This window comes from Oreochromis niloticus, linkage group LG4, assembly GCF_001858045.2.
Source record: "Oreochromis niloticus isolate F11D_XX linkage group LG4, O_niloticus_UMD_NMBU, whole genome shotgun sequence".
In the NCBI taxonomy this organism is placed as follows: Eukaryota; Metazoa; Chordata; class Actinopteri; order Cichliformes; family Cichlidae; genus Oreochromis; species Oreochromis niloticus.
Window position 1 is genome coordinate 30,384,278 of NC_031969.2, and position 27,876 is coordinate 30,412,153.

The 27,876-nt window shown below is 44.4% G+C and overlaps 1 long non-coding RNA gene across 1 annotated transcript; it reads right to left on the reverse strand.

The window, feature by feature from the left end:
• Window positions 1–11,236: 11,236 nt before the first annotated feature.
• On the reverse strand, window positions 11,237–27,489 carry LOC112846625 (uncharacterized). The gene is made up of 2 exons (XR_003219689.1): window positions 24,351–27,489; window positions 11,237–11,763 (listed from the first exon to the last, which is right to left on the reverse strand). It is a non-coding gene; the product is annotated as an uncharacterized LOC112846625 (long non-coding RNA).
• Window positions 27,490–27,876: the final 387 nt, after the last annotated feature.

Sequence of the window (27,876 nt, forward strand, 5' to 3'; positions counted from 1 at the left end):
GTTGCTTTTGCCATGATGGGTTGACAGGAACTGGCAACTCAGGGGTAAGAAGGTTGTCGCTGCAGTTTGCAATTGGCAGATATAGCAAGAACCTGACACCACAGTGCAAGAAGGGTTTGCTGCTGCTTGCAATGATGATGTGGAGAAACTGGCAGTTCGGTAGTAGGGAAGCTAGATGCTGCGTTGCAAATGGGGGATGAAGGGAAACCTGGGAACCCAGTGACTTTAGTCTTTTTTCTTTTTGGTCTATGCTGATAAACTGGCAACCCGATGGTAGAAAAGCTTGCTGCTGCTTTTGCGAATGAGGGATAAAGGAACCTGGCAACCCAGTGCCAAGGTTTGCTGCAGGGTTTAGCCAAGGGTGGATGAGAGGCTGGGAACCTGGCAAACCAGTGCCAACGTTTGCTGCAGAATTTTGCGAAGGACGGACGAGTGGCTGAGATTCTGGCAACTCTGTGAGGTTTGCTGCAGAGTTTAGCCGAGGAGGGGTGAGATGCTGGGACCCTGGCAATCAGTGCCAATGTTTGCTGCAGAATTTGCGATGGAGGGATGAGTGGCTGAGAGCCTGGCAACCCGGTGCCGACGTTTGCTGCAGAGTTCTGCCAGGAGGGATGAGAGGCTGGGAATCTGGCAACTTGCTGCCAAAACATGCTGCATTATGCTAGGGGGGGATGGAGAACTGGCGACTCGGTGACCCTTTCTTTTTTCTTTTTGTCTTTGCAGAGAAACTGGCAGTGTGGTGGTAGGAAGCTTGCTGCTGCGTTAACAAATGGCGGATAGGGAAGAACCTGGCATCCCAGTGCCAACTTGCTTGAGCATGTAGCGAAATGAGGGATGGAAAACATCACGGCGATGAAGAAGCAGTTGAGCATGGAGCTAGCGACAGATTTCCAGCTTGCAATCAATGGTGTTAGGAGGAAGGAGGTGTGATTTGCTTGGAAGCATGGGTACGGCATGGCTTCTGGGTTCGGCGTTGACGTCCATCTGGGCCCGTTTCGGAGCAACGTGAGAGGAGCTGTGAGTTATCCTGGTGGCTTTCGCTGAAGTGGCGGGCAGCCGGAGTTACTTCCTAACTGGATTTAGCAGAAATTGTTAGGTGAATTGGCACAGATGGATTTAGTGGCAGAAACACACGGGCACAGGATAGTAGTGATGCAGATTTATATACGACGGTGAGAAAATATTTACAAGGGAAAGGGCTATATACAATAACAAGTAAAATGTGCAAAATGAGCAGAGCTGAAGAGATGAAACGGAGCCGAGGTATGCGGGTGGACAGATGACGCACCGGAGCTACTTGAAACACAGAAATACAGCTGTAGCGGTGGTCACAACAGGTGCAAAGTAACTCCCCGTCACGGATCCAAGGAAGCCAATCACAAAGAAAACTAGGCAGGCGAGCAGGCAGGCGGGACAGGCACTAGTGAAAGCGACAATACTCCGACACCAGACGTCCGTGACTCAGCTCCATAAATGGGTTAACTGATGACGTCCGATGCGCCGCAGGTGTGCCGGAATGCCATCAAAACCCCGCCCCGCCAACCTATGCCAAGAAGGGAAACAAAACCCAAGAACAACAATACATCTACCCACCACCTCCTAATAGAAATAAGACGACTGGATGGGTCGATGTAGCGGACCGTATGTCGGGTGGCGAGAAAACTGCTAGAAGGTCGTCAGCATTCGGTTTCTCGGAAGCGCCGCCATGACGTTCGGTGTGTTTCTTGGATTGCTGGAGGAAAAGTGATGAATGCAGAGCTTGAGTAGTTGTTCGTCTGATGCACTGACAGATGAGAGGGCGACTTTAGCGAATGGAAGGGTGAGTAAAATTATGTTACTCCTGAGAGATAAGCTGTGTTAAAGGTATTTGCTGAGAACGGACCCTGTTTGCATGTAAACGAGAATGACAGCTTGCAGAACTGGGAGAACCTATATAGATGAGAGCCGGAAGGAGAGTGTTTGGAGGCGTGGTCCCGCTCCTGAAATTCCGATACATAATCTCCAACAAATAAAGTAGAAACAGGAGAAAAAGAGCTAAAAAAATTACAGACTTTAAAATATATTTTTAGAAATATTATCTGAAATCAAATTTTAACACAAAATTTTAAATTGCTTTTCTTTTAAACTAATGACATTAAATAGTGAATTATTACATTTTAAAAAAATATGTTTATTAAGATTTTCTGATATACATAGAAAAAAGAAAAGAACACAAACAGACAAAGCAACAGCAAGTGCAAGAACACAGAAATAAGGCAAAAGCTTACACTGCAACAACAGAAAATATTACTTCAACACTGACATTAAACACAAGTAGGACACTTGGGTGGCAGACTAAGTTATTTGCAACCGATCAGAGAGAACTTTATGCTTTGATAAATGATCTAAAAAAGGTTGCCACACATCAAAGAACTTACTAAGTTTTTCCTCTAACGTATATCTAATCCTCTCCATGTGCAATAAAGCAGTCAGTTCTCCTAACCACATTTTGAATTGAGGCACATTATCAGACTTCCAGAGGTTCAAAATAATTTTCTTAGCAACTACCATTCCGAACAAAACTGTAGCTTGTAGCTAGCAAGATGGCGGTGCGCACGGGTGCAGCGGCTCTTAGCTCTCCAGTTTGGTGCTCGTTTTTACTTTTACTGTGTATATTTTTGAATGTTTGCAACGCCGCCATCTCTTACAGTCGCCAGAACCTAATTGACCTAGGTTTCAAATATAGTTTGTCTGTCTCTGGTGACTATCAGCGAACACACAACATCCTGGAGGAGATAGCGAGACCGCCAGGGTCACCGTGGATGGTCTGCCCGCCCAGCAAGCGTAGAAGGCGACGGAGGGAGAGAAAGCAGAAGAGGGGATGCCGGTCGGGCTCAGATGCTAGGCTACGCAAACAACCACACCGGCCAGCACTTCCGAGCCTTTTCCTATCAAACGCCAGATCCATCACCCACAAATTAGACGAATTGGAGCTACAGATAGCCACCACGAGCTTTGCACGTAACTGCAGCATTATTCTGATTACGGAGTCGTGGCTTCACCCGCTGATTCCCGACGCTGCAGTCGAGTTAGCAGGCTGCACGCTACACCGGCATGACAGAAACAGCAACTCAGGTAAAAGCAGAGGAGGGGGCTATGTGTTTACGTGCATAACGAGTGGTGTTGTAACAGCAGGATCATTCACACACACTGTTCTCCTGATTTGGAGGTTCTGGCAGTCTCGTGCAGACCTTTTCACATCCTGAGGGAGTTTACAGTAGTTATTGTGATAGCTGTTTATATACCGCCGGATGCGGACGTCGGCACGGCTCTCAGCCTCTTGCTCAACACCATAAACAAACAACAGCTTGCCCACCCCGATGGGGTTTTTATTGTCGCCGGCGACTTTAACAAAGCGAGCCTAAAGACTGTGCTTCCGAAATTTGTCCAGTTTGTGGACTTTGCTACGAGAGGAGCACACACTTTGGACCATGTCTATTCAAACATCAGGCATGCTTTCAGAGCGACACCCCTCCCCCACCTGGCTGGATCTGACCACCTCTGCATGTCCCTCACCCCCACCTACACCCCCCTGCTGAGAAAAACAAAGCCCCAGACAAAGACAATAAAAACCTGGCCTGAAGGAGCCCTCTCTCAACTGCAGGACTGCTTCTCAACTACTGTATGGGATTTATTCTCCAGCCACAACCTCCAGGAGTACACAGACACTGTACTCTCATACATCAGGAACTGTGTTGACAATGTCACCGTCAACAAAAGGGTCAGGGTGTTTCCAAATCAAAAACCCTGGATGAATAGCGAAGTGCAATCCCTCCTAAAAAGCCGCAACACTGCCTTCAAGTCAGGGGACAGGGCTGCGTATAGGGTGGCCAGGGCAGACCTGAGTAGAGGCATCAGGAAAGCTAAGGCTGCCTATAGGAGGAGGATTGAAGATCACTTTGCTGACAACGACCCCAGAAAAATGTGGCAGGGGATCAATCACATTACCAACTACAGAAGCAATAACCAGGCGACATCTAGGACTGATGCCTCGCTGGCTGAGGATTTAAATCGTTTCTTCGCCCGCTTTGAGACGACCAGGCCCTCAGCTGTCACACCACTTCCACCCGCCCCCAGCACCGGCACACTAACACTTAGGGAGCATCAAGTGAGGTGTGTTCTAAGGTCAGTGAATCCCAGGAAGGCGGCAGGTCCTGATGGAATACATGGAAAGGTTCTCAGAGCATGTGCTGACGAACTGACCGGAGTCTTCACTAAAATCTTCGACCTTTCCTTGTCATTAAACACCGTCCTACCCTGCCTCAAAACCTCCACCATCATCCCCATCGCCAAGAAGACAGCTGTGGTCAGCCCAAATGACTACAGGCCTGTTGCACTTACGCCTGTAGTGATGAAGTGCTTTGAGAGACTGGTCTGTCAGCACATCAGGGCCGGTCTGCCTCCCACTTTGGACCCCCACCAATTTGCCTACAGGACAAATCGATCCACCGACGCTATCACCATAGCGCTCCACACTGCGCTGAGTCACCTGGAGCACCAAGGAAGCTATGTGAGAATGCTCTTTCTGGACTTCAGCTCAGCATTCAATCATATCATCCCAGAGATCCTGGTCCAGAAACTGTCTCACCTGGGACTCTCCACCCCCATCTGCCTCTGGATCAAGGACTTCCTGACAAATAGACCACAGTCTGTCAGACTCGGCCCCCACCTGTTCAGCACCATCACACTCAGCACCGGGTCTCCACAAGGACGTGTTTTGAGTCCCCTCCTGTTTACGCTCTACACATCCGACTGCTCCCCTACCCATCTCTCAAACACCATCATAAAGTTCGCGGATGACACCACAGTGGTTGGACTCATCTCAAGGGGGGATGAGTCGGACTACAGAGATGAGGTCAACAGACTGACTGAGTGGTGTTCAGTTAACAACCTCCAACTGAACACCACGAAAACTAAAGAACTTATCTTGGACTTCAGGAAGGGCAGAGCAGACCCGGCCCCACTTTACATTCACGGGAACTGTGTGGAGAGGGTACACTCCATGAGGTTTCTGGGCGTGCAGATCTCTGATGATCTCTCCTGGACTGCAAATACCACGGCGGTGGTAAAAAAGGCCCAGCAGCATCTCCACTTTCTGAGAGTGCTCAAGAGGAACAACCTGGAGGAGAGGCTGCTGGTGATATTCTACAGAGCCACCATAGAGAGCATCCTAACGTACGGCATAACAACATGGTATGCAGGGTGCTCAGCTGCAGACAGGAAAGTTCTGCAGAGGGTCATCAACACAGCCCAGAAGATCACTGGCTGCTCTCTGCCCAGCCTGGAGGTCATTGCAAACTCTCGGTACCTCAGCAGAGCTGGCAATATCATCAAGGACTACTCTCACCCCAGCAATCATCTGTTTGAACTATTACCGTCAGGCCGACGGTACAGGTCACATAAAACCAGGACAAACAGATTCAGGGATAGCTTCTTTCCCAGAGCTATCACCGTAGTAAATAAGCACAAAAACAATTGAACCTGCTTAGCTATACCATACTGTCACTGTCATTATATTATGCTGCTATTCATACTGTCATTATATTAATGCTGCTATCCTGTATATATCGTACTTACTATTGTTGGTTTTATTGTACCTTTTATATTTTACATTTATATTTATTATTGTATTTTGCACCAAGGGAGTGGCACTCCAATTTCGTTGTACCCTGTACAATGACAGTAAAGGCTATTCTATTCTATTGTGCAGCAGGGCTGAGGCATAAAAGGGAAAAGGAAGATCCAAACAATGCAGTTACTGGGTCCGGCTCTAATGTGCAATTGTACATATCAGAGAAACATTTAAAGATATCCAGCCAGTAATTGTACAATTTGGGACATGACCAAAATAAATGAGTAAGAGAGCATTCTCCAAGTTTACAATGATCACATATAGGACTAATAGAAGGAAAAATCCTGTGCAATTTAGTTTTATTCTGAATTATTACATTTAAGTGTATATGTGTGTATGTATGTATATATATATATATATATACATATATATATATGTATAACACCCAGCACGCCCCTGCGGGCCGTTTATCCTTCAAGCTCGGGTCCTCTACCAGAGGCCTGGGAGCTTGAGGGTCCTGCGCAGTATCTTAGCTGTTCCCAGGACTGCGCTCTTCTGGACAGAGATCTCCGATGTTGTTCCCGGGATCTGCTGGAGCCACTCGCCTAGCTTGGGAGTCACCGCACCTAGTGCTCCGATTACCATGGGGACCACCGTTGCCTTCACCCTCCACATCCTCTCGAGCTCTTCTCTGAGCCCTTGGTATTTCTCCAGCTTCTCGTGTTCCTTCTTCCTGATATTGCTGTCATTCGGAACCGCTACATCGATCACTACGGCCGTCTTCTTCTGTTTGTCTACCACCACTAACCCTAACCCCCTAACCAACCGGTTAGCCACCACCATTTTGTCCGTCTGTATCTGGAAGTCCCACAGGATCTTAGCTCGGTCATTCTCCACCACCCTTGGGGGCATCTCCCATTTTGACCTTGGGACTTCCAGGTTATACTCGGCACAGATGTTCCTGTACACTATGCCGGCCACTTGGTTATGGCGTTCCATGTATGCCTTGCCTGCTAGCATCTTGCACCCTGCTGTTATGTGCTGGATTGTCTCTGGGGCATCTTTACACAGCCTGCACCTGGGGTCTTGCCTGGTGTGATAGACCCCAGCCTCTATGGATCTTGTACTCAGAGCTTGTTCTTGTGCTGCCATGATTAGTGCCTCTGTGCTGTCTTTCAGTCCAGCTTTGTCGTTCACTCTTGGCATACAGCTTGATGTCATCCATGTACAGGAGGTGGCTGAAAACTGCTCCATTCCGTAGTCTGTACCCGTAGCCAGTCTTGTTAATGATCTCACTGAGGGGGTTCAGGCCTATGCAGAACAGCAGTGGGGACAGAGCATCTCCTTGGTAGATCCCGCACTTGATAGTGACTTGTGCTATGGGCTTGGAGTTGGCCTCTAGTGTTGTACGCCACATCCCCATTGAGTTCCTGATGAAGGCTCTTAGGGTCCTGTTGATCTTGTACAATTCTAGGCATTCCAGTATCCAGCTGTGGGGCATTGAGTCATAGGCCTTCTTGTAATCAATCCAGGCAGTGCACAGGTTGGTCAGTCTGGTCTTGCAGTCTCGGCTGACTGTTCTGTCTACCAGTAGCTGGTGTTTTGCGCCTCTGGTATTCTTGCCAATCCCTTTCTGTGCCCCGCTCATGTATTGACCCATGTGCCTGTTCATCTTAGCCGATATGATGCCTGACAGGAGCTTCCATGTAGTACTGAGGCAGGTAATTGGTCGGTAGTTGGATGGGACCGGTCCCTTCTTGGGGTCCTTGGGGATCAGGACCGTCCGACCTTCGGTTAGCCATTCCGGGTGTCTCTCGTCAACTACCAGCTGGTTCATTTGTGCTGCCAGACGCTCGTGGAGTGCAGTCAGCTTCTTCAGCCAGTAGGCGTGTGTATATGTATGTATGTGTATATATATATATATGTGTATATATATATGTATGTGTATATATATATGTATGTATATATATATGTATGTATATATATATATGTGTATATATATATGTATGTATATATATATATATGTGTATATATATGTATATGTGTGTATATATGTATATATATATATATATATATATGTGTGTGTATAAAATATATGAAGTAACATGTTGACATATATTAATAAATTGACATGTACTGTTTCTTCATTAGCTACTTTTAGTAACAGATTTTGCGTTAAAAATTCTAATTATCTGGCTTGTTTGGCTTGACTGCAGATTTCAGTTGTTTGTAGACATATTTCATCTCTATGGTTATTTTTCGGTCAAATGGAAATAACATTTGCCTTTAGGTGACAATACAAATAGAACTGAATTGATTCTCCAATCCTATCATACCTTTATTCACATAAATGTTTGAGAATCATCGAGGAAAAAATTTTTGATAGATTATCATGACCATGGGCCATGCACCATAGACAGCAGACAGAAACAAATAAAACTGTTTATTAGAGTGGAAAAAAATGGCTGCCACTCTTCCTGATCCTGTGCTTTGACAAATGTACTATGTAAAGTGTTACCTTTGTTCTATAAGTTTTGGGGAAAAAATGACTGATTCATTAAAGTTTAAATTCCAAATCCCGGACAACTCAGGTTCAGTGGACTATGAGACAGGGTGTTTATTCTGAGTTAATATTTACCATGACAAATGCGTCAAAACACCTTTTTTTCTTGGCATCCACTAGCAGGTAGGTCATGTGCACTCTATGCCCATGCAGTCCACCATGTTTCAAAAAGTATAGTATAAAATGTTTAAAGAAATCTGTGTTGCTAAATGTTTTGTCTTTTCTGTCATATGATTCATCTCACAGCTCCACATACTTGGAAGACTTTGGTTTCAGTGTGTGGCAACAGCGGTTTCACTTTAGTGATTTTATGGTGCTGTGCTAGTATGTTAGCACAGGCACCATTTTGTGTGTGTGTGTGTGTGTGTGCGCGCGCGCGCGCGTGTGTGTGTGTGTGTGTGACATGTGTGAATTGAGCACATTGACAAAATCTGTACTACATTCGGAGGCACTACCACTGCATGATTAGCATGATTAGTAATAGACTTCCATCTGTCAGAACCAAATGGGTGGATTGATCATGCCTGCAGTCATGCTGTAGGTAACTACAGAACTTACACTTGAGCTCCACATTATCCATCTTTATATAGCTGTCTGGAATAAAATTTCATGTTTCAAACACATGTTTGTCAGGTTTTGAGAGTCTTTTAATGTCACCCCATTTGTGGTTTTAAATGAGAACAGCCTTCTATCGTCAAGCCGATCTTCCAGCAGCAGCATTATGATGCAGTAGTCGGGTCACAGCATAGGTCAAACGTACACATGTTTTGGTAAAAGTAAAACATAAATGCTTAACACTTTAGTTTAACATTAACTATAGTACCTCTAAAAGAACATATAATATCCCATAAATCTTCCCTTTAAAAGGCACCATATGAGTTCAGCAGATCATCACTTCTATCTATGACTTGGATGGGCATCTGAATCAATATTCTGTAAACTCGCAGAAGATGCCATGGCTGGAGTTCCCAGGGGGTGCATACACTCATCGCCCCTCTCCACTGCTCTTCACATCACATCTGTCTCAGGCTCTAATGCTTCCAGGACTGATGGACAAGAAGGCAAAGGTCAGAGCTGAATAGACGCTCAAGCCAGCCTGAAGAAAGAGCAGGTTTTGAGATAGTATGACAAAGTTCTTTAAGTGGTTAAAAAATAATTCGCTCATAATTTTTGTGTTTAATTGTATGAAATAAAAGATAAATTTGTTGACGAAAAGCAGAGTTCTATTGAAGTTTTATTGTTAAGGAAAGACATTCAAGGATTAGAGGCTTTGTATTTGTAACAAGTTCATATGAAAATTCAGATTTTTTCTTAGTCAGTTACATAGCACTAATCATCAAGTTGCTGATAACTTAGCACACAGCTTTTTGAAACATAGACACTCCTGAATGGAAACAACAAACATATTGGCAGCTTAAAACTTCAAATGCGTCACCTTATGGTGACAACATCTAGCTTTTATATACAGCCAATGAAAACAAATTGCTTATACATTTGTATAAAACAACTCTTAAAGCTATCACTTCAGCAAAGCCCTTGGAGACCTTGAGACTCCCGAGAGCTTCGATCAGTTTTTCAAGTGGTACCTGACGGGAAATGATATGTGTCCTCATCTCCACTATCTGCCTAATGATGATGACCAAGAAGAGTCCAGGTCTGATAAATGATAACAGATATCAATGTGATCAGGAAGAACTGAAATTGATTATTTCAAACTGAACTGTGTTTGACAAACTTACTCAGTTATTATCCAGTGGATAATAGCACATCCATATAAAAGAATTCAAGTTGCTTTATACTTTTCCCACATTCTGTTTCAGTAAAATACTTTTGGTATCTCACATACTGCATATTTGTTTGCTACTTTATAAATTAAAACAGTGGTACCTCAGTTATTTGACTCTTTACGTTATAAAACCTTTGCTCCAGATTGAGCTATTAGAAAATAAGATAAGTCTGAGGGCTGAAGAGATAGTAATTATTGACAGGTTATTATGACAATGGGCCCCGGCCATAAAAATGTCAAAGGACGTTCTACCCACTTGCGCAAAGGGTATGCAGTGTACGTGCTTTTCCTAAGCAAACAAAGATTGGTTACACAATAAACAAAGCCAACTCTCAAAAACGGCTTGTAATCTTTTGAAATCATTCTCCTTTTCAACCTTTAAATCACTGCTATTCTTTTACATTCTGAGGTTTAAAAACATCTTAATTTTAAAAACTCAAACACAATTTAATCAAAAGTGAAAGATTTCCTGAAGAACTGATTTTGTTCTGTTTTTTTCCCCTTTTTTTCTTTCTTTGCTTTTGATAAAATTTAACTGACTTGCTTCAAATTAGCTTCTAACATCCGAAGTGGACCACTTGCAAAGAGGACAGTGTAATTCCACATCTATTGCTATAATAAATACTGCAAAAAGTTATTTGTTTGTCTAGCATAAACTTTTTTCTTCCTCCACCTGTTATCATGCTGTTTGTACTTGAGTGATAGTGGGGTAAATATAATCAACAGACACTTGATTTTAATTGAAAATGCCAAATGAGATTTTAGCTCATGGAGGAACTATAAGATCGATGGCTCAGTGAAAAAGAATCACGACTCGCCATAATTTCTGTTGTGAGCTCTGGTAGATTTTCTTTGTGTCAGGTTGTGATCAGCTGACCTGTGCTGCTGCTGCTTTGATCTTTGCTGTTTTTTGTGGATTTGCACAAGTTTATTTGTTGAGAACCCAATGTTCCCACCTCTGTAAAGAATGGGAAGGACGGAATAGCAGACCTGCACAAGTCTGGAATGGTCTATAAGACCGTTCAGCAAGAACGTGAGTGGTGAGAAGGTGAAAACTAAGCTATTATTTGGAGATGGATTAAAGCATCTTTGATTCTTCTAGAGACATTGACTCATGTTCATGTATGACTTACAAAATTGGATCTGTTATTGATCACACACTAGCTAATTTGAAGTGTGAATCTATTAAAACAAGGTGCCAGCAGCAGCATTATAGTGCACAAAATAGTCTTGGAAGTGTTTTTCCCAGAAGTAAAACTTAATTGCTTAACACTAGTTTAACATTAACTATTGTTGTTTTTGGATTCTGCAGAATGCTGTCACATTGCGTGAAGAACTACACAAACTGTGTCTCTTCCCCTTATCCATCTGTGTGATTCAGAACAAAGACGAAGCAGACCGTCTGTGCCAGTATAAGAACTACAACTTTCTATCCAGTCACACAACTGCAGAGTACATAGACTCTCTTCAGAGTTTTGAAATAAAAGACAGCGATGTCTTCCTCGTGTCTTATCCAAAGTCAGGGCAGTGAGAAATCTCTGTAGCGTCCCATTATTTTGCAGTTTTATTCTGTCCAGACTGATCTGCTGGTTACATATAATATCCCATAACTTTTCCATCAGAAGGCACCGTATGGGCTCAGCAGATCATCACTTCTATCTATGAGCTGGATAGGCATCTGAATCAATATTCTACCAACTCACAGAAAATGCCATGGCTGGAGTTCACAGGGGGTGCATACACTCATCGCCCCCTCCACTGCTCTTCACATCACATCTCTCCCAGGCTGTCATGCCTCCAGGACTGATGGAGAAAAATGCAAAGGTCAGAGCTGTACAGACATTGAAGCCAGCCTGAAGAAAAAGCAGATTTGGAGGTATAGTATGACAAAGATCTTTAAGTGGTTAAAAAATTATTTGCTCAGAATTTTTGTGTTTAATTGTATGAAATAAAAGATAAATTTGTTGATGAAAAGCAGAGTTTTACTGGAGTTTCATTTTTAAGGAAAGACATTAAAGGGTTAGAGGCAGTATTTGTAACAAGCTCATATTAAATGAATTTTTTTTCTTAGTCAGTTACATACCACTAATCACCATGTTGCTGATCACTCAGCACACAGCTTTTTGTAGTGGCTTGTAAATGATATTTTAAAAATCATAGTTTTTGGTATTAAGTTACTGAGTTTATGGTTTTAGTCACTTGTTTCAGATTATATTAGAATAAAACAAGTTTATTCTAAGCATTTTGGGACCATTTGTCCCACAGAATGTAAAATATCTGAAATAATAAGGGTTAACATAAATGCAAGAAAAATCTGATATATGAACACTGAACACTCAAAAACCGAAGATACAGCAGAACAAATTGGTATTTATTTTAAAAAGAAGAAGAAGAATGTACAACATAATAATGTGCAAGCCTCAAAGATACAAACGCTTTTCCTCATGAGTTATGTAATTTATGACATGTAAAAGCATGGCTGAGATAAGTTATTAACGTGTTTAAAATCCAAAGATTTTGAGGTTACAGGCTGGTTTTAATTTTTCCTGTTTAGTTATGCCCTTTGCCCGGTGACAAAGGGCAGCCAGGGCTGCGCTTTGTCACCGGTTCTGTTCATAATTTTTATGGACAGGATTTCTAGGCGCAGCCAAGTGGCGGAGGGCTTTCGCTTCGGTGGCCTCAGAATCTCATCTCTGCTTTTTGCGGATGATGTGGTTCTGTTGGCTTCATCAGGTGAAGGCCTCCAGCTCGCACTGGAGCGGTTCGCAGCCAAGTGTGAAGCAGTGGGAATGAGGATCAGCACCTCCAAATCTGAGGCCATGGTTCTCAGCCGGAAAAGGGTGGAGTGCCCACTCCGGGTCGGGGATGAGTTCCTGCCCCAAGTGGAGGAGTTCAAGTATCTCGGGGTCTTGTTCGCGAGTGATGGGAGAAGGGAGCCGGAGATCGACAGACGGATTGGTGCTGCGGCTGCAGTGATGCGGACGCTGCACCGGTCCGTCGTGGTGAAGAGGGAGCTGAGTGTAAAAGCGAAGCTCTCAATTTACCGGTCGATCTACGTCCCTACCCTCACCTATGGCCACGAGCTGTGGGTAGTGACCGAAAGAACGAGATCGCGGATACAAGCGGCAGAAATGAGCTTCCTCCGAAGGGTGGCTGGCCTCTCCCTTAGAGATAGGGTGAGAAGTTCGGCCATCCGGGAGGGGCTCAGAGTAGAGTCGCTGCTCCTCCACATCGAAAGGAGCCAGTTGAGGTGATTCGGGCATCTGACAAGGATGCCTCCTGGGTGCCTCCTGGGTGAGGTGTTCCGGGCATGTCCCACCGGGAGGAGGCCCCGGGGCAGACCCAGGACACGCTGGAGAGATTATATCTCTCGGCTGGCCTGGGAACGCCTTGGTGTTCCCCCGGATAAGCTGGAGGAGGTGGCTGGGGAGAGGGAGGTCTGGGCTTCTCTGCTTAGGCTGCTGCCCCCGCGACCCGGCCTTGGATAAAGCGGATGAAGATGGATGGATGGATGGATGGATGGCTGTTTAGTTATCAGTAATTCTCATGACTGTAGAGGTTCATGTGATTGCATGTTCCAAAAAATGTGTACAAAAAGAATCACAGCAATAATAAATAAAACAATTATGGCCATTGGTCATTTTATAATCATTGTGTTTCCTCCCAAAGCCACAGGGAGCCACTGGACAGAGAAAGACCGTCTTAATCCCAGAAACAGACTTATGTTGGAATTATTTTTAAAAAAAGACTGCAAAACACAGAGAAAATTTAAACTAAACTTTAAAATTTAACTCCAACAGTTTCCTTGTATTTTTACAGAGTTTATATCTGTTTTCTGATAACTGAGCATGCTGTCTGCTCCAGTAGGGATGTGATAATGTGATAATGTTCCTTATTGAATAAAAAGGAGAAAAATAAAATGCTCTAAAAGTTAGAAAACATTCAAATTTGAGCACCAAACACTATGCACAAAAGCAACATGCATTACAGCTGATCAGCTGATCGGCTTTTCTCGTGTTTGTTTATTTGCGCCAGAAAGAGGAAACCAGCTGATGTCGCGCTAAACAACAGCAGCACGTTTAAGCTTGATCAGCTGTTGTTAGAATTTATTTAATATTACTTTCTAGTATCAGATGATGTTTGCTGGAGCCACAGCTGTAAAGCTGCTGGTCATGATGGTTTGTATATCTGGTGAGAGGGAAACATGAAGATGAAACCAGGAGATGTCCTTACTGAATCATCAGAGCTGAACGGGTGGAGAAACAGGTTTACCTTTTAGGTGACATGAATGAGTTGAAGGGAAGTTATGAACTGTTTCTGAGAGACAAATAACACCAGGATCCTTTTCTATGTAGCTGACAGCTGGTAACTGTTCAGGGGCGGGTCTAGCAAAGTTTTGCCAGGGGGCCAGGTAGGGCATTAACAGGGAAAGGGGGGCACAAAGAAATACTTTCTTATTCTCATTTAAAATGTCTAGTCCAGGTCTGGGAGGAGATCCTTCAGGAGACCATCCACCACCTCCTTAGGAGCATGCCCAGGTGTTCTAGGATGGTCATATAGTCATGTGGAGGCCACACATGCTACTGAGCCTCATTTTGACTTGTTTTAAGGACATTACATCAAAGTTGGATCAGCTTGTAGTATGTTTTTTCCACTTTAATTTTGAGTGTGACTTCAAATCGAGATGTCCATGGGTTGCTAAATTTGATTTCCATTGATAATTTTTGTGATTTTTGTTGTCAGCAAATTCAACTATGTAAAGTATACAAAGTATTTAATAAGAGTATTTAACTCATTCTGATCTGGGATTTTCTGTGTTCCATTTATTTATTTAGCTAGCAGTGTGTTTTTTTGTTTTTTTTGTTTTTTGTTTTTGTTTTTTTTCTCTCTCTCTCTCTCTCTTTCTTTCTCAACTTAGATAAATGTCTAAGGGTTGAAGAGATAGAAATCACTGACACATTATTTTGAAACTGGGCCCTGGACACAAACATGTCAAAGGATGTTCTATCCACCCACCAGTGCATATGTCTTTCCTAAGCAAACAGAGGTTATTCACACAAGAACAGCTTTTGACCCTTTAAATCACTGATATTCTCTTATCATTAATATAGTCTTGATGCATTCTCAATCATCCAGGAAAGTAAATCTCCAAAAGTTGAATCTGTTCATCTGGACGTAGCGTTTTGTGGGAGAAACGTTTCGTCACTCGTCACACTAAGAAGTCACACTAAGAAGTCACTTGGATGAGTGACGAAACGTTTCTCCGACAAAACGCTACGTCCAGATGAACAGATTCAACTTTTGGAGATATCATTAATATACTTTCCCAATTGTTTACACACACTTCCTGAAAGCATGCCTCATCATGTCAGAACTCTACAAACAAATCAAAAAACACTGACCAACGGGCAAAACTCTTCAATTAAAAACAATGTAATTTCTTGTCAAAATGGCATTTTGTTTTCAAATGACACACACAAACATCACATGAATAGACATTTATAAGAACCAGTTGAACACTGATGTACTTAATGTAAAACACTATGACCACTTCTTCTCCAGTCATCATGACTTACTGTAAGCCTTTTCTGTTCAGTGCACTTACTACATACATTACATAGGCCTACATAAGTGCACTGTAAAAGATTTCAGAATGTTTGTATACAAAACACACAAATAAGTGGTGCCAAATATATTTTACTGTATTTTTCCAACAAAAACAATATGCACAGTGTTCATCCCAACCAACATAAAGTTGCACATAATGTGGTCTACATATACAAACAACAAAATAATCTACTGAATACAGTTACAGTCAAAACAAAACAAAACAAAAAAAACCACTCTGTGCATCCTCTCTTCTGTTTCGGTCTGGCCACAGCACCTCATCCACATCACAAGCAATGTTTTCCCTGGCCGATCAGCAGGGCAAATATCCCCTAGCATGGCAAATCCAGCCATGAATAGCATCAATTGTTATATGCATCTATCAACATGCATCTTCTATAGCTTGGGGAAGGGGTATACGTGTGTGTGGATGTCATACACTTGCCATCTCCAGGCAGAAAAAGATTCCTTTATGGGATTGAGGAATGGAGAGCTGTCACAGTCCTGGGTCCTTTTGACCCAGTCTTTTGAGTTGTCTTGTGTATATATATGTATATATATATATACACACACACACACACCCAGCACGCCCCTGCGGGCGGTTTATCCTTCAAGCTCGGGTCCTCTACCAGAGGCCTGGGAGCTCGAGGGTCCTGCGCAGTATCTTAGCTGTTCCCAGGACTGCACTCTTCTGGACAGAGATGTCCGATGTTGATCTGCTGGAGCCACTCGCCTAGCTCGGGAGTCACAACACCTAGTGCTCCGATTACCACGGGGACCACCGTTACCTTCACCCTCCACATCCTCTCGAGCTCTTCTCTGAGCCCTTGGTATTTCTCCAGCTTCTTGTGTTCCTTCTTCCTGATATTGCTGTCATTCGGAACCGCTACATCAATCACTACGGCCGTCTTCTTCTGTTTGTCTACCACCACTATGTCCGGTTGGTTATCCACCACCATTTTGTCCGTCTGTATCTGGAAGTCCCACAGGATCTTAGCTCGGTCATTCTCCACCACCCTTGGGGGCATCTCCCATTTTGACTTTGGGACTTCCAGGTTATACTCGGCACAGATGTTCCTGTACACTATGCCGGCCACTTGGTTATGACGTTCCATGTATGCCTTGCCTGCTAGCATCTTGCACCCTGCTGTTATGTGCTGGATTGTCTCTGGGGCATCTTTACACAGCCTGCACCTGGGGTCTTGCCTGGTGTGATAGACCCCAGCCTCTATGGATCTTGTACTCAGAGCTTGTTCTTGTGCTGCCATGATTAGTGCCTCTGTGCTGTCTTTCAGTCCAGCTTTGTCCAGCCACTGGTAGGATTTCTGGATATCAGCCACCTCCTCTATCTGCCGGTGGTACATACCGTGCAGGGGCCTGTCCTTCCATGATGGTTCCTCGTCTCCCTCCTCTTTCTTGGGTTTCTGCTGCCTGAGGTATTCACTGAGCACTCGGTCAGTTGGGGCCATCTTCCCAATGTATTCTTGGATGTTCGTTGTCTCATCCTGGACTGTGGTGCTGACACTCACCAGTCCCCGGCCCCCTACCTTCCGCTTAGCGTACAGCCTCAGGGTGCTGGACTTGGGGTGAAACCCTCCATGCATGGACAGGAGCTTTCTTGTCTTTATGTCAGTGGCTTCTAGCTCCTCCTTTGGCCAGTCTATTACCCCAGCAGGGTACCTGACCACGGGCAGGGCGTAGGTGTTGATGGCCCGGATCTTGTTCTTACCGTTCAGCTGACTCCTCAGGACTTGCCTGACCCTCTGCAGGTATTTGGTGGTTGCAGCCTTTCTAGCGGCCTCTTCATGGTTCCCATTCGCCTGCGGGATCCCCAGGTACTTGTAACTGTCCTCTATGTCTGCAATGTTGCCTTCTGGTAGTTCAATCCCCTCAGTTCTGACTATCTTCCCTCTCTTTGTTACCATCCGACTACACTTCTCCAGTCCGAACGACATTCCAATGTCATTGCTGTATATCCTGGTAGTGTGTATCAGTGAATCGATGTCTCGTTCACCCTTGGCATACAGCTTGATGTCATCCATGTACAGGAGCTGGCTGACAACTGCTCCGTTCCGTAGTTGGTATCCGTAGCCAGTCTTGTTAATGATCTCACTGAGGGGGTTCAGGCCTATGCAGAACAGCAGTGGGGACAGAGCATCTCCTTGGTAGATCCCGCACTTGATGGTGACTTGTGCTATGGGCTTGGAGTTGGCCTCTAGTGTTGTACGCCACATCCCCATTGAGTTCCTGATGAAGGCTCTTAGGGTCCTGTTGATCTTGTACAGTTCTAGGCATTCCAGTATCCAGCTGTGGGGCATTGAGTCATAGGCCTTCTTGTAATCAATCCAGGCAGTGCACAGGTTGGTCAGTCTGGTCTTGCAGTCTTGGCTGACTGTTCTGTCTACCAGTAGCTGGTGTTTTGCGCCTCTGGTATTCTTGCCAATCCCTTTCTGTGCCCTGCTCATGTATTGACCCATGTGCCTGTTCATCTTAGCCGATATGATGCCTGACAGGAGCTTCCATGTAGTACTGAGGCAGGTAATTGGTCGGTAGTTGGATGGGACCGGTCCCTTCTTGGGGTCCTTGGGGATCAGGACCGTCCGACCTTCGGTTAGCCATTCCGGGTGTCTCTCGTCAACTACCAGCTGGTTCATTTGTGCTGCCAGACGCTCGTGGAGTGCAGTCAGCTTCTTCAGCCAGTAGGCGTGAACCATGTCGGGCCCTGGTGCTGTCCAACTCTTCATACTGGAGACGCTTTTGTGGATATCTGCCACTGTGATGGTTACTGGACCCTGTTCAGGGAGGTCGCTATGGTCTGCCCTCAGATCCACTAGCCACTGAGCATTGCCGTTATGGGTTGCGTCCTTCTCCCATATGCTCTTCCAGTATTGCTCCGTCTCCAGCCTTGGTGGTGCTGTTCTCTTATTGTTCCCTTGCCACTGAGAGTACACCTTTGCTGGTTCTGTGGAGAACAGCTGGTTTATTCTCCTGCCTTCTATCTCTCTGGTGTACTTCCTCAAGCTTGCCAAGGCTGTGAGTCTTTGCTTGGCAGTTTCCAAGGCCTCAGGTATGGACAGCTTGCTGTATTTCTTATGCACCTTCTTTGTCGCGCCATATATATACATATGTTGGATTCATGGAACAACACGCCATTTGCAATGCCGTGTATTCCAGAAACATCCAAGTAAAATGGTTCGTCATAGTTAGGCGTGGCCAGATCTGTGGCTCGTGATAAATCCTGTTTCAATGAAATGAACACTGTTTCTGTATCAGGCGTCCAGGGCAATTTAGCCCTAAGGTTTCGAACGCCAGCTTGCTTTATCAGATCCCTTAAAGGGGCTGTTTTACCGGCATAGTTCGGAATGAACTGCCGGCTGTAACCTGTCAGGCCAAGAAACGAAAGCAGTTCCTTGACTGTTCGCGGTTTTGGATGTGTCAGAATTTGGTCTCTGTGCGTATTCATTAACCCCACTGATTTGTGTGCGATCACCCAGCCTAGAAAAATGACTTCTGGTCTGACCAACTGCAGTTTTTCTTTACTTACTTTGAAGCCACAATCCGCCAACCTTTTTAGCACTACGAGCGATGCTGCCGTGCAGGCTGCTGCTGACGGGGCCGCAATGAGAAGGTCATCAACATACTGTATCAATGTACATCTGTTGGGTCTGTTCCCACAAACCCGCTAATTCTAGAGACTTATTCATCATGAAAGAAAACAAGACAGTCAGCGATCGATCGATTACTTGCGCAAGGGAGGCCTCATCTGTGTCCAGCACGAAAATGACCCCGACGATGGCCTCCTCCTGCTGCCTTTTATTGAGAGACAGTTCACACAGCAAAGCAACGCCCTCATGGTTCTAAGACAAGGCTTTGTATGTATATGTGTGAACTTCTGTATGTAAGTAGGAATGTGTGTGTGTGTGTGTGTGTGTGTGTGTGTGTGTGTGTGTGTGTGTGTGTGTGTTTTGGGGGTGCGTTTGTGTGACCTCCTGCTGACCAAAAGGGTCATAAAAGCAGGACGCTTACAACACAAGAAACAGATCTTTCAGACAGGATGTATCTACAATAAAACCTCCCCCAACACAAAGTGGTTAGAGGTGCTCAGGATCAAAGGAATGGCTTTGATAATACTGCTTAAACTAAGACTGTACAAATTTAAGAAACACAATGGCAACATTCAACAATTAGACCTAACATTTCCCCCCTTTTTGTCATTGTATATACTTAAATTTCAACTTATGCACCTTTTGTTTGGACAGTGACAGTGTAGATTTCATTCATACACAACTCCTCTTCATTCACCTTCTATCGATGCAAAAGTTCACAGTTAATACATGTAAGCAGTTAACCTGCTTCTCATTGATCTCATACACAGTAAACTACATCCTATACGTAGGCAAATCAGTGTCAACAGTCCAAAAACAGGAATTAATATTTTCAAAAGAAGATGCCACCAAGGACCAGACATTCACCAAGTTATCCAGCCTTGTGGTGCATCTACTCCTGTCGTGCGATTCATTATGTATTCCTGCAAGTAAACAACTGAATGTAACAGTCAAACAAGAAGAATCAACATACTTAAAAATCATATGTCACTACAATACAACTGTATACAGACATAGACATTCAAACACATCAGTTGACTTTATCTTTTGTCCATGTGGCTCTCAGCTAACTTCAAAGCTGTAGCCTGGTCAACACCCTTCTTTATGACTCCTATCAACCCCCCGAATCTTCTCACTGTAGGCATCCTGTGGGGGTTAGAGTCAACTGGTGAATTATCTGCATTTACAACTCTTCTCCTGTCCTGTTGTCACCACAGGAAAAGCTTTGTAAAGGAAATTGGATCAAGGTGTTTTGATCTTCTTGGCTCACAACCTCAACCAGCTTAGAGAAGTGTTCATGATGTAAATGTAGACAAAAGGCTTCTCTGTTTGCATCCTTCTTGCAGAGGACAAAGAGAATACGTGATGTTGTATAAATTCCATGATAAATCTCCATCTTGGACTAATCCATTGCCCTTCATACACATAGGCAACTGGCCTGTTTCCAGTTTATTTAGCTGTTCAATGTCCTGCAGCAAGTCAGATACTTGGAGTCGGACTAGCAGGTCTGTCGTACCAGAGCAGTTCACCTTCCCAGCTACTGGTGAACCAACTGTCCATTCAGGTTCAAAAGTTGAAAAGTTGGCAGTGTTCCAAGTACGTTTACTACTGGATGTCAAGGGAGTTTGCAAAGAAAAGCGTCTGGACTTCTTTAAGTTGCTTGAAGACGTTTCACCTCTCATCCGAGAAGCTTCTTCAGTTCTAAGGTCAAATGGCCGAGAGTTCCAGATTTAAACCCAGTGGGAGTATCCCCCCAAGGAGGGACAAAGGACCCCTTGGTGATCCTCTAATCACATGCGCTAAGGTGTGAAAGCGGGTGTGGGACCTAATCAGCCAGGGTTTCGGGTGAGCTCATTGTGAAACCTGGTAATAAACCTATTACCAGCGGATAAGGGAAGGTGCAACGTGGTCCTAAACACAACAGATTACCACACAAAGATCACTACTCTCCTCAGTGACAACAACACCTACGAAGCTTTAAAACGAGACCCCACAAGCAGCTACAAAAAGAAAGTTATAGCTTGCCTTCAAGACCTTGAAAAGGACAAAATCATTGACAGCCTCACATATCACCGCCTTTATCCAGGGGATGCCATACCATGCATTTATGGACTTCCTAAGATCCACAAGGAAGGGGTCCCACTCAGACCCATAGTCAGTAGCATAAACTCAGCCACTTACAACATTGCGAAACACCTTGCTACCATCCTCGCACCTCTTGTGGGGAACACCCCACACCACATCAAGAACTCCACCGACTTCACCGACAAGGTCCAGAAACTTACCCTGGATCCAGATGAAACCATGGTGTCCTTCGATGTAGTCTCTCTCTTCACTTGCATACCCACCACGGAAGCAGTGGAGACTGTCAGAAAACGACTACAAGAAGACAGCTCCTTGGAAGACAGGACCAACTTCACACCCGATCAGATTTGCACACTGTAAGACCTCTGCCTTACCACAACATACTTCAAATACAACGAAGGCTTCTACAGACAAAAACATGGCTGTGCCATGGGCTCCCCCGTGTCACCTATTGTAGCCAACCTTTACATGGAGGAAGTGGAAAGAAAGGCTCTTGGCTCTTTTAAAGGGAGAGCACCCAGCCACTGGTACAGATATGTAGACGACACCTGGGTCAAAATCAAGACACAAGAAGTGGAATCCTTCACTGCGCACATTAACGCCGTGGATAAAAACATCAAGTTCACCAGGGAAGACACAAAGGATAACTGTTTGCCTTTCCTGGACTGCGCTGTGCACATTGAAGAGAATGGCAACCTCAACATCGAAGTTTACCGGAAGCCCACACACACGGACCAGTACCTCCTGTTTGACTCCCATCACCCTCTGGAACACAAACTTGGAGTAATTAGGACCCTACACCACCGGGCAGAACATGTTCCCTCTAAGCCTGAAGGGAAAAAGAAGGAACACACACATGTAAAGGAAGCACTGAAAACATGCGGTTATCCGAACTGGGCATTCATAAAGTCAGGAAAGAGGCACAGAAAAGAAGATCAGACACCAGCGAGGGAGGATAAGAAAGACAGACGCAACAACGTTGTCATCCCCTATGTAGCCGGTGTATCAGAGAAACTCAGGAGAGTTTTCTCCAAGCATGACATCCCAGTGTACTTCAGACCCAGCAACACACTCAGACAGAAACTGGTTCACCCGAAAGACAAAACTCCAAAACACAGACTTAACAACGTGGTGTATGCTGTACAGTGCAGCGAGGAATGCCCAGACCTCTACATTGGAGAGACCAAACAGCCTCTTCACAAGCGCATGGCACAACATAGAAGAGCCACCTCCACAGGACAAGACTCAGCAGTCCATCTGCATCTTAAGGATAAAGGTCACTCTTTCGAGGATGCCAATGTTCACATTTTGGACAGAGAGGACAGATGGTTTGAAAGAGGAGTGAAAGAGGCCATCTATGTCCACTGTGAGCGACCATCTTTGAACAGAGGCGGTGGTTTACGACACCAACTGTCTGCCATCTATAATCCAGTTTTGAGTTCCCTCCCCAGACGCCTTAACGCCCACTCACATCCTGGGCCATCTGACCTCAGGAATTCACATGACAAGGTGGGGCCAGGTTTCACAATGAGCTCACCCGAAACCCTGGCTGATTAGGTCCCACACCCGCTTTCACACCTTAGCGCATGTGATTAGAGGATCACCAGGGGGTCCTTTGTCCCTCCTTGGGGGGATACTCCCACTGGGTTTAAATCTGGAACTCTCGGCCATTTGACCTTAGAACTGAAGAAGCTTCTCGGATAAGAGGTGAAACGTCTTCAAGCAACTTAAAGAAGTCCAGACGCTTTTCTTTGCAAACTCCCTTGACTACGATGACCTGGATGACTGAGAACCTTCACAGACAGTTTACTACTGGATGTGTTGCTAAGGCAACCAAACAACTGTCTCGCTCTCAGTGATGCTATATGGCCACAGTCCAGAAGAATGTGTAGAGAGTGGCATGTGTGCACAAACATAACAATTGGTCTTATTGTTTATGTGAGCGGTTGTGTTCATAAACTGCCACCAGTAGTTGGTTGAAAACCCATGCGGGTGCTGGGTGTGGTTTGCTCTGTTCCAGTGCGCTCCTGTCATCCCACTCTGGGTCCACAGGCACAAGAAGGCACACAGCACATTCCCAGCCATTCTGATGAGCACCTGTGGCTCAGTTGGTTTCTTCACCGGATTGAGACGAGGGGCCCTGGAGCAATGTTCCCTCTAATTTTTCATGTGTCTGAGCGAACACACAAACTCCCTGAGCGATCCCTTGGACCATTGTGAGCGACATTAGACGTGTGCACTGTAGTCACGCCAGCATCTAATCCATCCAAGTTACATGGTTTATTAAAATCAAATCAAATTACAGCAGTTACATTTATGTTAGACTACTTTTAATTAACTGTTTTAGCCATTTACAATGAAAATGTAAAAAAAAATCTAGTCATTGCCCTGTGGTAGTATGTTAACACTATTGGAAGTAAAAATAACTTGAACTCCAATTTTTGTTTTTGCTCACAGGCGGAGAGCGCTTTCGAGCCTTTTTTCTTATAAAACGCAGTTTTTACCATTTCGTCCCGCAGTAAATATAAACAACGATAGTATTCAGGAAGAAAACCAAACATTGCATATTTTTTTTATCACAACTCTGGTTTTACGTGGCCTATCAACACAATTTAAAAACTGGTATAAAGTCCACACTTTTTCCATCAATTGTTCGTCTGTCCTGCTCACATTTCCAATGGTTGTACACGTTGTCATTAACGTGGCTTCACTGCACATCAGCCACGCCACTTTGCTAGCTAAAACTCCGGTGTCGGCACATAAGGACGCTGTCATAGCCTGTCAACGACGTTGATTGGCTGCGTATATGCGAATGTGAATCGCATTACTGGCTGGACTATAGGATAAGGTGGCATCGTTCTAATCCCATACTGGAGCAGCCAGTCACTTACTGACTAACACTGCAAAACAGAATTGTTAAAGTATTAATTCTAATTTCAATTCAGGTTAGATTTTTTTTTTTGTGCGCAACGCAGATATTCTGTGCACAGAGACCATGCCAGCAGTGCGCAATTGCGCACATGCGCAGCTTAGAGGGAACATTGCCCTGGAGGCTTCTGCCCCCTCTTTGTACCTGGTCTTCCTGCCACTTACCCCGAGCTGGCCTGGATGTGTGTCACCTTCTTGCAGTGCGCTTGATGTATCCAAGTAATCCTTTCAGCAATCTTCACTGCTGTGGTCATCGTCAGCAGCATCCGATATGGACCTTCCCACCGTGGACTGGACCAGCACTTCCTCTCCATGGCCTTATCAACATCCAATCTCCAGACTTCAGACTCTGCTCCTGTGGAGAAACAGAATCATCTGGCAGATCATTTGTTCTCAAGACTTCTTTATTTTTAAACATTTTAAGCATCTAATCTGCTAATATGCTCTCTCTTCTGCTCTCCTATCATCACTACAGAAGACTAGAACTCTAAATGCTCTAACATATATAATCTCAACGAGTCAGACCATTCTCTGTTGGAGTAATCCTCATGTACATTCGTATACCTCCTAACTAATTCTATACAGTTTAACCATGTCCTGCGTCTCTTCCTAAGTCTTAACATTACTATTCCATTAGTTCTCTCTATCAACCCTGCACTTTGTGGGTGATATAAACAATGATGTTTTTAGTGTTATCCCTAGATGTTGTGCCATTAATCTAATCACTTCATTTACAAAGTGTGGACCATTATCACTATAAATGGTCTCCGGAATCCCATGTTTCAAATGATATTCTTACATATTGCTTTGGCAACCGAAATGGCATCTGCTTCCCTAGTTGGGACGATTTCTACCCACTTTGAAAAAGGACACACTATCACTAAACAGTACTTATAGTTATTACAGTTGGACAGCTCTATAAAGTCCATGTGAATAACTTAAAATGGGTGACCGGGTCTGGGGAATTTCCCTCTCTTAGGTCTCAAATTACCCCGAGAATTATGCTTGCAACATATCATACATGACCTGCAAAATTTTTTTTAAAAGGGTATTTAATCTTAAAGTATAAACTACTCATTATCTCCCTCCTGTTGCGACATGGCAAAGCCCATGGCGCAAAGTAGCAGCAGTCTTATACAAATTCTAAGGCAGTATTGGTTTATCACACAGATAACAAACACCATCCTGCAAGCTCGCTCCTTCTGTAAATCACATTTTTTTTTTCCTGCAGTAGGTGAGTGGCTATACATGTCTGCCAGTGCATTCCGCATAATAGCCAACGTCTGCTGGCGTTGCACTGCTAAAACGTTAACATCATGTTCTCCTAAAGTTACTTCTTTTGCGATCTTATCTGCAAAAGCTTTCCCTAATGCAACTGGATCTTTCCCCCACATGTGTGCTACACATTTACAAACAGCAATTCTACTGGGTAAAAACTCTGCCTCCAGCAGATTTTGCACGAGTTTGGCGAGTTCTACAGGTTTCCCTGTAGAGGCTGTCACACCTCGTCTCACCCACTGCACCACAAAGAAATGTAATGTAGCAAATGCATATTGGCTATCAGTGTATATTGTCACATCTTATTTCTCTGCAGCTTTACACACTTCCATTAAAGCCAGCATCTCTGCTGCTCAAGCAAATATGAAACATGCTAGTTGTCCTGCACAGATAACTTTCTCACTATCTTCTCCAGTAAACCTGTTTTAGTTTGTCCCTCTGCCGTTGTAAAACTCAAACCATCAACAAACCAAACCTTTCCCTCACCAAGTGGCCCATCTATTAAGTCATCCCTCGGCTTGCACTCCTTCTCTACGTGGTCTCTACACCCATGAGAAGTGCCCTCTTCTTTCGTTGGCAAATGTCACGGCTGGGGCAGCAGTCGTGTTGTGGAATGAAAGGAGGACCCAAAATGCAGGCAGCCGACTGATGATATGAGTGAGTTTATTTACACAGTGGCAGGGTGACAAAAACGGGCAATAAAGTATGAGCAGCTACTGAAGCAGACCTAAACTGGGATAAACTAAAGAGCAAACCTGAAGTAATACGAAACGGAGAATGCAGAGAGACGCAGATGAACGCAGAGATACGCAGAGATACACAGACAAGCCGACGACAGGCACAGACTGACACCCACTATATATACACACACACACAAACAAGGAGACCAGGTAATGACATACAGGTGGGAGCACAGCTGATTCTAATACACAAGACGACCTGGGGATACAAGCTGAACACGATAACAGACAGACCTTCAGAACAGAACAGGAAATCCAGAACACGAGCCTTCAAAGTAAAACAGGAAACCTACAGACTGTTTTACAATACGAGGACATGACAGAGCACCGAGGACAGACACAGGTAGGGCTGATAAAACACTGAGCTCCAGATTCAACCCTAAACTACTATAAAATCAGAATAAACACAAGGCACAAAGTGAACTCCAAGGAAACACAAAACGCTGGGTCAAAATGACCCAGGATCATGACAGCAAAGGGTTGACGGATTCAGAATTGTGCATCACTTTATGGTAATATGTGGTTATGAGAGTAACAGTGACATCAAAGACAAGCGTTTTGTAGGTGACAGAAATGTAATTTTAGTCTTCAGTAGTAGACATCTACCTCGTGTGGAACTAACAGTGTCAAAAAGGTGAAAAACTATTTCCTGAAACATTGTACAGCTTAAACTGCTGCACATACTGATCTCACGCATGGAGGTAAAGCACAAGCAACTAGAGCTAATCTTTTAGGATAGGAAGTTACTGGCTTCACTTGTGGAAAAAGTGCTGTTAGTTATTTCACAGTCACCTGGCATTTGTGCTGTTCACAGAACCACAAGTCCATCGCTGGAACTCCTCTGCGCTGTCACTTTTTGGAGCCTGGCACGCCCCCTCAAGTTCTCATGATTCAACGTTGCTGAAGATTTTAAAGGCAGAGCACGTCGTACACCTTAGTTGTCTTCCTCAATGTCAACGTTGAAACTCTTTTATCTCATTTAAGATTTTGCTGTGCAAAAGTCTCCTCATGACGATCTCCTGGAAGCCCAGTAGCACAGCTCTCTGTGCCGAAGGTGATCTCCGATCCTCCTGAAGACTCTCCTGGCCTCAGCTTCCATCTTGTGGATGATCCCCTCAGTCACTCCTTCTCGTCATGGCATCTCGCGACATCTGCAAATTAAAATGACACTCCTGTCGCCACATGGCTTCCGTCATGTGTCAACTCCCCAATGAGACGTGTTCAAGAATGTTGCACAGTCTCCCTGAAACATTCTCCAGGGTTTGTCCCTTGGAGCAGCCATACTCCAACCTGTAACCCTGTGTAAAAACATCAGTCAACAATTAAATGTTTAGCTTGTTTAACTCCCAGCTCCACCCAGAGCCTGTATCCTGGAAGACAAAGTCTTTAAATCAAACTTCACATTTTCAACCAACTATAGATCATAAGAGTAATAAAGTATTCAGCATAAAAGACAAATATCATGTGCAGGTTTTCTCCAGTCATTAAATCACTATTATTATCATAATTTGTCCCAAATCATGAATCATCCCAATTTATTCCACAATTTAATCGGTGACTTTCCTTAAGTTTGTCACTCCACTCATTTTTATCACTGTGAGCTCAATAGTGGCCAGCTAATGAGCTCCATATTCAACTATTCTGTAACCACTGCACATTTGTTCAATTGTCAC